Source organism: Dreissena polymorpha, chromosome 2 (genome assembly GCF_020536995.1).
Source record: "Dreissena polymorpha isolate Duluth1 chromosome 2, UMN_Dpol_1.0, whole genome shotgun sequence".
NCBI classification, from domain to species: Eukaryota; Metazoa; Mollusca; class Bivalvia; order Myida; family Dreissenidae; genus Dreissena; species Dreissena polymorpha.
This window is the reverse complement of record NC_068356.1, coordinates 6,922,046-6,931,428: the sequence shown is the minus strand read 5'-3', so window position 1 is coordinate 6,931,428 and position 9,383 is coordinate 6,922,046. Positions and strand designations below refer to the sequence as shown.

Sequence of the window (9,383 nt, the reverse complement as noted above, 5' to 3'; positions counted from 1 at the left end):
ATATCATAAATATCCTATTGATCATGACCTGATGCTTCGTGGAATTCCAATATCTATTTGTCATCGAAACATGTAGAACTAAATAAGTTAATACCAGTGTCGTTTTTATATTTCCTGATCTATTTGTGTCCTGCAATTAGAATAGCTCGCACATATTTGATTTTACGCATTATTATCCGAAATCACTCGCCAAATAACCATAATTATGCCCGAAGTATTCTTACATGTACGATGGGTGGATTTCATGTAAGTGGTTAACAAAATTGAGTTCAGTTAACCTGTCAGCTTACTAGAACATACTGCTTAGACAAAAAAGTATTACACTTTCCTTAAGCAGAAACCTTGATATGAAAAATACCATAAAAGCAGAAAGTTTCTTCCCAGATTAGCCTGTGCAGACTGCACAGTCTAATCTTGGGTGGCAATTAACACACTTGCATTAAGCCCAGTTTTCCCAGAGGCTCTTATTATTTAACTGTCTTTTCAGAAGTCCAGTCAGCTACTCGAGTAATACAGAACATTGCATGTGTGCTGTCATCTATGAAAGAGGATCAACACTTGTCAAGACAACACAAGAGGAAGTCAGATATTATGAGTAGTAAGATATCAATCCTTGAATTAAGTATCTTAAAGTGTGTCATTGACAGTTCATAATTTGTAGCAATGAAGCTGTATGCATTACATTACTTCCATGTCAGTTTTTATTCCCCCGGTAGGGTGGCATATAGCAGTTGAACTGTCCGTCAGTCAGTCCATGCGTCCGTCCGAAAACTTTAACATTGGCCATAACTTTTGCAATATTGAAGATAGCAACTTGATATTTGACATGCATGTGTATCTCATGAAGCTGAATATTTTAAGTGGTGAAAGGTCAAGGTCATCCTTCAAGGTCAAAGTAAAAAAATACAATCCAAGGGAAGTAATAAGCTTTAAAAGGGAGGTAATTTCTAAACCTGCCAAATGATATTTTGAAATTTTATTTCAAAGCGGTGCAAAAGGGGGCATTGTGTTTTTGACAAACACATCTCTTGTTGCTGAAAGATATGAACATCTATTTGGGAGACATATTTAATTATTTCGAGAATACAATGATGCACTTTACACATGGCATCCTTGATTGATGCAAACAAAATATATGTTTGTTCTGTGTCATGGTGGATGAGTACAATAATTTTTTTCACATTAACACTGGTCTTTTCTTAGAACATTTTTTAATCTTCTTACAGTGAAATATGCAAAAAATGTCTCGTAAATTTATTTAACTTGTTTTCAAATACACATAAATGAAGAACTGGTTATGTAATATTCTTTTTAATTTCACTTTATGGAAGGATTGAATGAAAAATGACCATTTAAGTATGATGTTAAAACAAATTGCTGGAAATTAATGAAAAAAGTATAAGCACAAAGAAATTACTAGACTGTACCACACATTCTTTAGACTTGTAACCATTGCAATAATATCATATCATGCTTTGTCATTAATAAACTTACACAATACAAAGAAGAATTAAATGTGTTTAAGAAAGTTATTGTTATACCCCCGATTCAAAGTAAAGAGGGTATATGGGGATATACTGGCATCACCCTGGGCATCTGTCGACATTTGTCTGTCAGTGTGTCTGTCTGTGGGTTGGTCGGTCATTCTGTCTGTCTGTCCATCCGTCCGTCTGTCTGTCCGTCCGTCTGTCATTCAGTCAGTCTGTCTGTCTGTCAGTCGATCTGTCTGTCAGAGTCCAATAACAAATAGAAATTGTGTGATTTTTACACCATTTTAGAGAAAAACATATATTGAATGAAACAACTTGTGGTGGGATTTGTCTGATATATAGTCTTTGGCATTTGTCTACTTTGCAGTTTGCTTTACCATTAATCTTAGCTTTCTATTCTTGTGAATGAGAAGACTGAGCCTCGCTCTGGGACCATGCATGTACCTAAAGTGGTAGCTCTGATTAGCCTGTCAAGTCTTATTTTTGCTAATCGTTGGCTTAGAAGGAACTTCTTTTAAATTGAATACCATGCAGAAAGGGTCATCCCTGATTAGCCTGTGCGGAATTAAACTTTACACACATGCATTAAGCTCTGTTTTTCTAGAACTTTGCTCATATATGTGTTTACTAAGGGAAAGTTTGAGTTGGCTAACTGGGCGTTGTGATGACAGAAATATTGCTAAAATTAGTGAAACATATTAATACCTAAACAACAAACATACCCATGACATATTCAAATGAAATAAATGTTATCAAATAAGTGAACGCCATCTTTCTTGCAGGTCCTGATGACTGGTACAAGAGAGAGCTCCTCAAAATTGAAAGAGAGATGCTGGAAGAAACCAGAACAAGAAACAGACTGCTCCAAGAAATGAACACTAACATGGAAACACTAATAGCGCTTAAAAGAGTAAAACTTTTCAGCGAGAACCAATTAATACTAGAACATTAAAGAAATGTGTTCACGTTGTTCTGTTAATCTCTTACTATGATGTGACATTTTTGTACCTAGCATTGAAGATGATATTGCTTCCACAAAGTAATATCTTGTGAACACTTTAAAAGCCTCATGCATGACTCAACCTTAATAACACTTTTTATACGCCCGTATAAAATACGGGACGTATTATGTGAAACCCCTTGGCGGCGGGCGGCGGGCGGCGGGCGGCGGGCGGAAGGCATCACTTTGTCCGGACTCTAATTCAAATTGTATTCATTCGATCTTCACCAAACTTGGTCAGCAGTTGCATCTAGTTGATATCTAGGCCAAGTTCGAATATGGGTCATGCCGGGTCAAAAACTAGGTCATAGGGTCAATAAGTGCATTTTCAAAGGGGCCACTTTGTCCGGACTCTATTTCAAATTGTATTCATCCGATCTTCACCAAACTTGGTCAGCAGTTGCATCTAGTTGATATATAGGCCAAGTTCGAATATGGGTCATGCCGGGTCAAAAACTAGGTCATAGGGTCAATTAGTGCATTTTCAACAGCGCCACTTTGTCCGGACTCTAATTCAAATTGTATTCATCCGATCTTCACCAAACTTGGTCAGCAGTTGCATCTAGTTGATATCTAGGCCAAGTTCGAATATGGGTCATGCCGGGTCAAAAACTAGGTCATAGGGTCAATAAGTGCATTTTCAAAGGGGCCACTTTGTCCGGACTCTATTTCAAATTGTATTCATCCGATCTTCACCAAACTTGGTCAGCAGTTGCATCTAGTTGATATCTAGGCCAAGTTCGAATATGGGTCATGCCGGGTCAAAAACTAGGTCATAGGGTCAATTAGTGCATTTTCAACGGCGCCACTTTGTCCGGACTCTAATTCAAATTGTATTCATCCGATCTTCACCAAACTTGGTCAGTAGTTGCATCTAGTTGATATCTAGGTCAAGTCCGAATATGGGTCATGCTGGGTCAAAAACTAGGTCAAAGGGTCAATTAGTGCATTTTACTTTGTCCGGACTCTAATTCAAATTGTATTCATCCGATCTTCACCAAACTTGGTCAGCAGTTGCATCTAGTTGATATCTAGGCCAAGTTCGAATATGGGTTATGCCGGGTCAAAAACTAGGTCACAGGGTCACTTAGTGCATTTCAAGCATTAAGCATGGTGTCCGCTCTCTAATTGAATTAGTTTTTTTCCAATCTTCACCAAACTTGGTCAGAAGTTGTATCTGGACAATGTCTAGGTCAAGTTCGAATATGGGTCATGCCGGGTCAAAAACTAGGTAACGGGGTCACTTAGTGCATTTCAAGCATTTAGCATGGTGTCGGCTCTCTAATTGAAGTAGTTTTCATCCGATCTTCACCACATTTGGTCAGAAGTTGTGTCTAGACAATATCTAGGTCAAGTTCAAATATGGGTCATGTCGGGTCAAAAACTAGATCACGAGGTCACTTAGTGCATTTCAAGCATTAAGCATGGTGTCCGCTCTCTAATTGAAGTAGTTTTCATCTGATCTTCACCAAATTTGGTCAGAAGTTGTGTCTAGATGATATGTAGGTCAAGTTCAAATATGGGTCATGGTAAAGTTATCAAGTTGTCCAAAACCTTCAAACGGGCGTATCTTGTGACAGTTTGGCACTCTTGTTAAGAGTATGTATCCTGACAACATTGAGGCCAAGTTTCGCTCTGGGTCATGTACATCCAAAAATAAGGTCTCCAAAGATATCGTAAAAAAGAAAATAATCAAAAGTTATCAGCTTGGTGAGAGTAATCCAGATTTATACAAATGGCTAAACTCTTGGAAAACACATTTAAACTTTCAATGAGACCCATGTTAACATCAATCTTTATGAAACCTGGTCAGAATGTAAATCTTGACAATATCAAGGTGACATGAATTGGTTAAAGAAAGTTTACAAATCGTTCTTAATAAAGAAGATGCAATTTTAGATGCAACATTCAAAGATAAATTAAATAGCTACAAGCAATATTTAAAAGGCTTGCAACAGAATTTTATTTCGTTAATTAGAACGAATACGGTAGTTAACTGAGATAGTACATCCGCTACGCATGCGCATCAGTGTGCTTCCGCTATTCGCAAAGTAAACTGCTATCAAACGTGGTTTGATAAAATCGTGTAATTTGTCGACGTAATTTGTAATAATTCGTTTTGTTTTTTGAAAATAATAATTTATAAGACATTTATCGATATTTTTGGAAGGGGTCAACGTAGTTGCGCCGCGGAAACCCCAAAATTAGTTTGCACGTGGTGCAAACATTGGTTGTTGCCAATATTGCCGACGATACCATGAATAGCAGTTCTCGTGGATAACCGGGCGGAGAACCGGAGAGAAAAATTTCTAAGGGGAAAGCTCCGGCTAAGAAAACATCGACTGTGTTGGACACACCATCTAACACACCGTCTAACACAAACAATGATCTAAATAATAACATTATTATGTAGTGTTTGAAAAACATTCAACAGTCCCAAACGGCTCTCATAAATAGAATAGAGGCCATTGAAAATTGCAGTTACGAGTACGACTGTGGTGATTATTTTGACAACGAAGAAATTGACAATTTTGACGAGGTGGGGCCGTCTCGTAAACGAAGTTTAGAGCCGGAAGAAAGTGAAAAGTCCAGTAAATTCGCCTATTTGGCAAAGAAATTTAAACCAACTGATGTCTGTGGTAACGACATTGACGAATATTTGGCGAATAACGTCACTGATTTATCAGAAAAGGAATGCACGAGGAACTGTATGAAAAAACAGTAAAGGATGAGAATTGCCCACGTCCAGGCAATTGTGATGGCTTGATGGTTGCCAAAATGAATAAACTAGTGTGGGATGTCATGTCTCCACAGACTAGGAGCAATGACAAGAAAATGCAACAAATTGCAACATCTATAGTGAAGGCAGGCATATTTTTGACAAAAATTATGACCAAGTTAGTGGCCAATGAACAGGATAAGTCGGAAACAGAAAGGGAAACAAACTTTGGACAGTTGCAATGATGCGTTGGCTCTCATGTGGCATGCAAACTACCAGGTTAATATGATGAGGCGAGATAAGTTGCGCCCAGAACTAAAACGAGAGTATTCTCATTTGTGTACACACTCCCTTCCAGTTACAAAGGAGCTTTTTGGTGATGACATTTCCTAAACAGCTAGAGAAATCGAGGACTCGGCTAAGATCGGTTTTAAAATGTCTGGACAGTATGGACGAGGCAATTACATGTACAGGGGTAGACCTGGATTATGAGGCCGGAATAGAGGCTACGGGCAAATGAGAGGACGTGGACAGAGTCCTTTGGCTTACGCCTACCCTTCACAAGGGCCATTAAAGTATGGACAGGATCCAAAAAACCTGCCTCGGAGAGGAGGGGTCAAATACAGAACTTAAACGAAGTAAGTGAAAAATGTTTAGCTGGTCGATTAGCCAATTTTGTTTTAGAATGGCAAAACATAACATCAGATAAAAAAGTATTGGATATAATAGAAAATTGTCATATTGAATTTGTAGACAATCTCAAACCATGTCGACCTTATTTGAAAAATAGGAAATTTAATGACCAGGAATCTTTGATAATTGATGCAGAAATACAAAAACTCCTGAGTCAAGATGTAATAAGGCTTGTGGATTTTGATAAAAAACAATTTTTGTCCCCAATATTTCTCAGATTAAAGAAAAACAATGAGTATAGATTAATGCTCTATCTTAAAGATTTGAATGCATTCATTCCTTATCGTCATTTTAAGATGGACACTTTTGAAAACGCTCTCACTTTGATTACCAAAGATATGTACATGGCATCCATAGACATACGTCATGCATATTATTCAATTTTAATGGCTGAGGAAGATCCGTTATATTTAAGGTTTCAATGGAGAAACAACACTTATCAATTTCGTGGTTGTCCGAATGGAATTTCACACGGACCTCTGTGGTTTACAAAAATTATGAAGCCAGTGTATGCCACTCTACGTAATGCAGGAAATATTTCCTCTGGGTTTAAAGATGATAGTTTGCTTGCAGGGAAAACAAAACAGCAATGCTTAGATAACATAAAAGATACTGTCGAATTAATGACAAAGCTAGGTTTTATGATACCCATGAGAAATCTGTAATGATACCTTCAAAAATTATAACCTTTTTGGGTCATGTTATTGATTCAGAGAGAATGATTGTGTATTTGCCAGAGGACAAAAAAGGTTTTGTGAAAGCAGAATGTACAAAATTGTTAAAACTGAGTTCAACATTAATTCGAGAGGTTGCTTAAGTGATTGGCTTAATGGTTTCCTCTTTTTCTGGCACTGAATATGGGAAGTTGCATTATCGTTACCTTGAGAGAGAAAAAATTAAGTCACTAAAAAGAAGTAAAGGCTACTATGACGCTAATATGCATATAAGTTCTTGCATGAAACTAGATCTCAAATGGTGGGAAACGCATATTATGTCTGAATGCAGAAAGATAGATAAAGGTAACCCCGACGTTGTTATTCAGACTGATTCTAGCACTCAAGGTTGGGGATATAGTTTTAATAATCAAACAGGTGGTGGTCGATGGTCAAGAGAGGAATTGAATTCTCATATTAATGTTTTGGAACTAAGGGCCATCCTTTTTTCTCTCAAGACGCTGAAAAACAGTATTCAACATTTGCATGTTAAAATACTGTCCGATTCATCAACTGCAGTGTGTTACGTGACGAATATGGGTGGATGCAAGTCCTTTGCATGCGATATTGTTGCAAAAGATAAATGGAATTTTTGTATCCTTCACGGAATATGGTTATCCACAGCACATATACCAGGGAAATTGAATGAAGCTGATAGGCCGTCACGAGAATTTAATGACAAATTAGAATGGGAATTGAGTAATCAAGTTTTTCAGAACATTTGCACATTGTGGGGTAAACCTACAATAGATTTGTTTGCATCAAGATTAAATCACAAGTTGGACAAGTATTGTTCATTTAAGCCTGATCCCAATGCACAATATGTTGATGCGTTTTTTTTTGATTGGGTTGAATTTTCAAAATGTTATATTTTCCCCCCTTTCAGTCTGATCAGTCGCTGCATTGGAAAGATCCAGAGGGACAACGCACGAGCAGTCATAATTGTGCCACTGTGGCCGACACAGACGTGGTTCCCAGGACTATTGAGCATTCTTGTGGACCAACCATGCATTCTGCCGAAAGCAAAAACTGTGATAAAATTGCCACACACAGGTCTAGAACATCCACTGTGGAGAAAGATGGCTATGGTCGCCTGTCTTGTATCGGGAATTCATTCAGAAACCGAGGACTTTCACCAAAAGCTACCAGCATACTCATCGCTTCTTGGCGTCAATCAACCAGAAACGAATACAAATCATACATATCAAAATGGTTATCTTTCTGTAAGAAATGGCAAATCAGTGAAATTTCTCCTACTTTAAACAATGTCATAGAGTATCTGACAGACTTATATGAAAAAGGACACAGTTACAGTTCAATCAATGTGGCTAGGAGCAGTTTATCCTCCTTGGGAATCTCGTTTGAGTCACATACAGCCAGGGACCTATACAAACAAAGGTATGAGACACTCACTGAACCGAAGAACAAGCTAACGCGTTGTTACGCAAAAGGGAAACGAGACTTGCGACCCAACGAGACTTCGCGCGACAAGGCAAATTTTCACAGCCGCCATTTTGACAAAGCGAGACCGTGACAAAGCAATCGAGACAGAATAAGATTACAAATTAACCAAGTGTTGCCAACACAGAAGTATTCATTACAAAGGTTTGTTGAGTTTGATACATCTTATTGTTTCATTTGTTTTCGACTATGCTTTGTATTTTCTTATAAAACAACGGTGGGTATTTTCACCAAATCATGCGCATCATTGTTTACACTTCCATAATCCGAGAAACGTGTGTCGTGGCTTTTTTCAAAAGGCTTGGTCAAATAAAGCTCTATACTATTCATGTTGGTATTCTTACAAACGTTACATTTCAACGCATTGTGTGATGCTAATTTTATTTGTATTATTAGCAAATTCATGATTTTGAATGAGCACAACGGCAATACAATTTTAGTCATTTTTTTGTATTTTACCACTTTCAGTTTCATCAACATATGCCGTGGCTCTTTTTGAAAGGCTCGTTCAATACTAGCCCTATATATATCATGTTGGTATCTTTACAAACGTTACATTTCAATGCATTGTGTGGTACAAATTTAATTTGCATTATTTGCAAAGGTATAATTTTGTATTAGCTCAAAGATTATACAATTTAGTCATTTTTTTTATTTTGTAATCACTTTCAGTTTGATCAACATATGTCGTGGCTCTTTTCGAAAGGCTCAGTCAATACTAGCCCTATATTAATCTTATGGGTATCTTTACTAATATTACATTTCAACGCATTGTGTGATGCTAATTTTATTTGTATTATTTGCAAATTCATGATTTTGAATGAGCACAAAAGCAATACAATTTTAGTATTTTTTTTATTTTTTTACCACTATCAGTTTCATCAACATATGTCGTGGCTCTTTTTGAAAGGCTCAGTCAATACTAGCCCTATATATATCATGTTGGTATCTTTACAAACGTTGCATTTCAATGCATTGTGTGGTGCAAATTTAATTTGCATTATTTGCAAAGGCATTATTTTGTATAAGTTCAAAGATTATACAATTTTAGTCATTTTTTTATTTTGTAATCACTATCAGTTTGATCAACATATGTCGTGGCTCTTTTCGAAAGGCTCAGTCAATACTAGCCCTATATTAATCTTATGGGTATCTTTACAAACATTACATTTCAACGCATTGTGTGATGCTAATTTTATTTGTATTATTTGCAAATTCATGATTTTGAATGAGCACAAAAACAATACAATTTTAGTCATTTTTTTATTTTTTTACAATTTCAGTTTGATCAACATATGTCGTGCCTC

At 36.9% G+C, this 9,383-nt stretch overlaps 2 long non-coding RNA genes across 2 annotated transcripts; both read left to right on the top strand.

The window, feature by feature from the left end:
• The first annotated feature begins 485 nt into the window (after nt 1-485).
• On the top strand, nt 486-2,458 carry LOC127865743 (uncharacterized). Its single transcript, XR_008042756.1, has 2 exons — nt 486-598; nt 2,273-2,458. It is a non-coding gene; the product is annotated as an uncharacterized LOC127865743 (long non-coding RNA).
• Nucleotides 2,459-2,585: 127 nt separating this feature from the next.
• On the top strand, nt 2,586-3,864 carry LOC127865744 (uncharacterized). The gene is made up of 2 exons (XR_008042757.1): nt 2,586-2,794; nt 2,951-3,864. It is a non-coding gene; the product is annotated as an uncharacterized LOC127865744 (long non-coding RNA).
• The last annotated feature ends 5,519 nt before the right edge of the window (nt 3,865-9,383 follow it).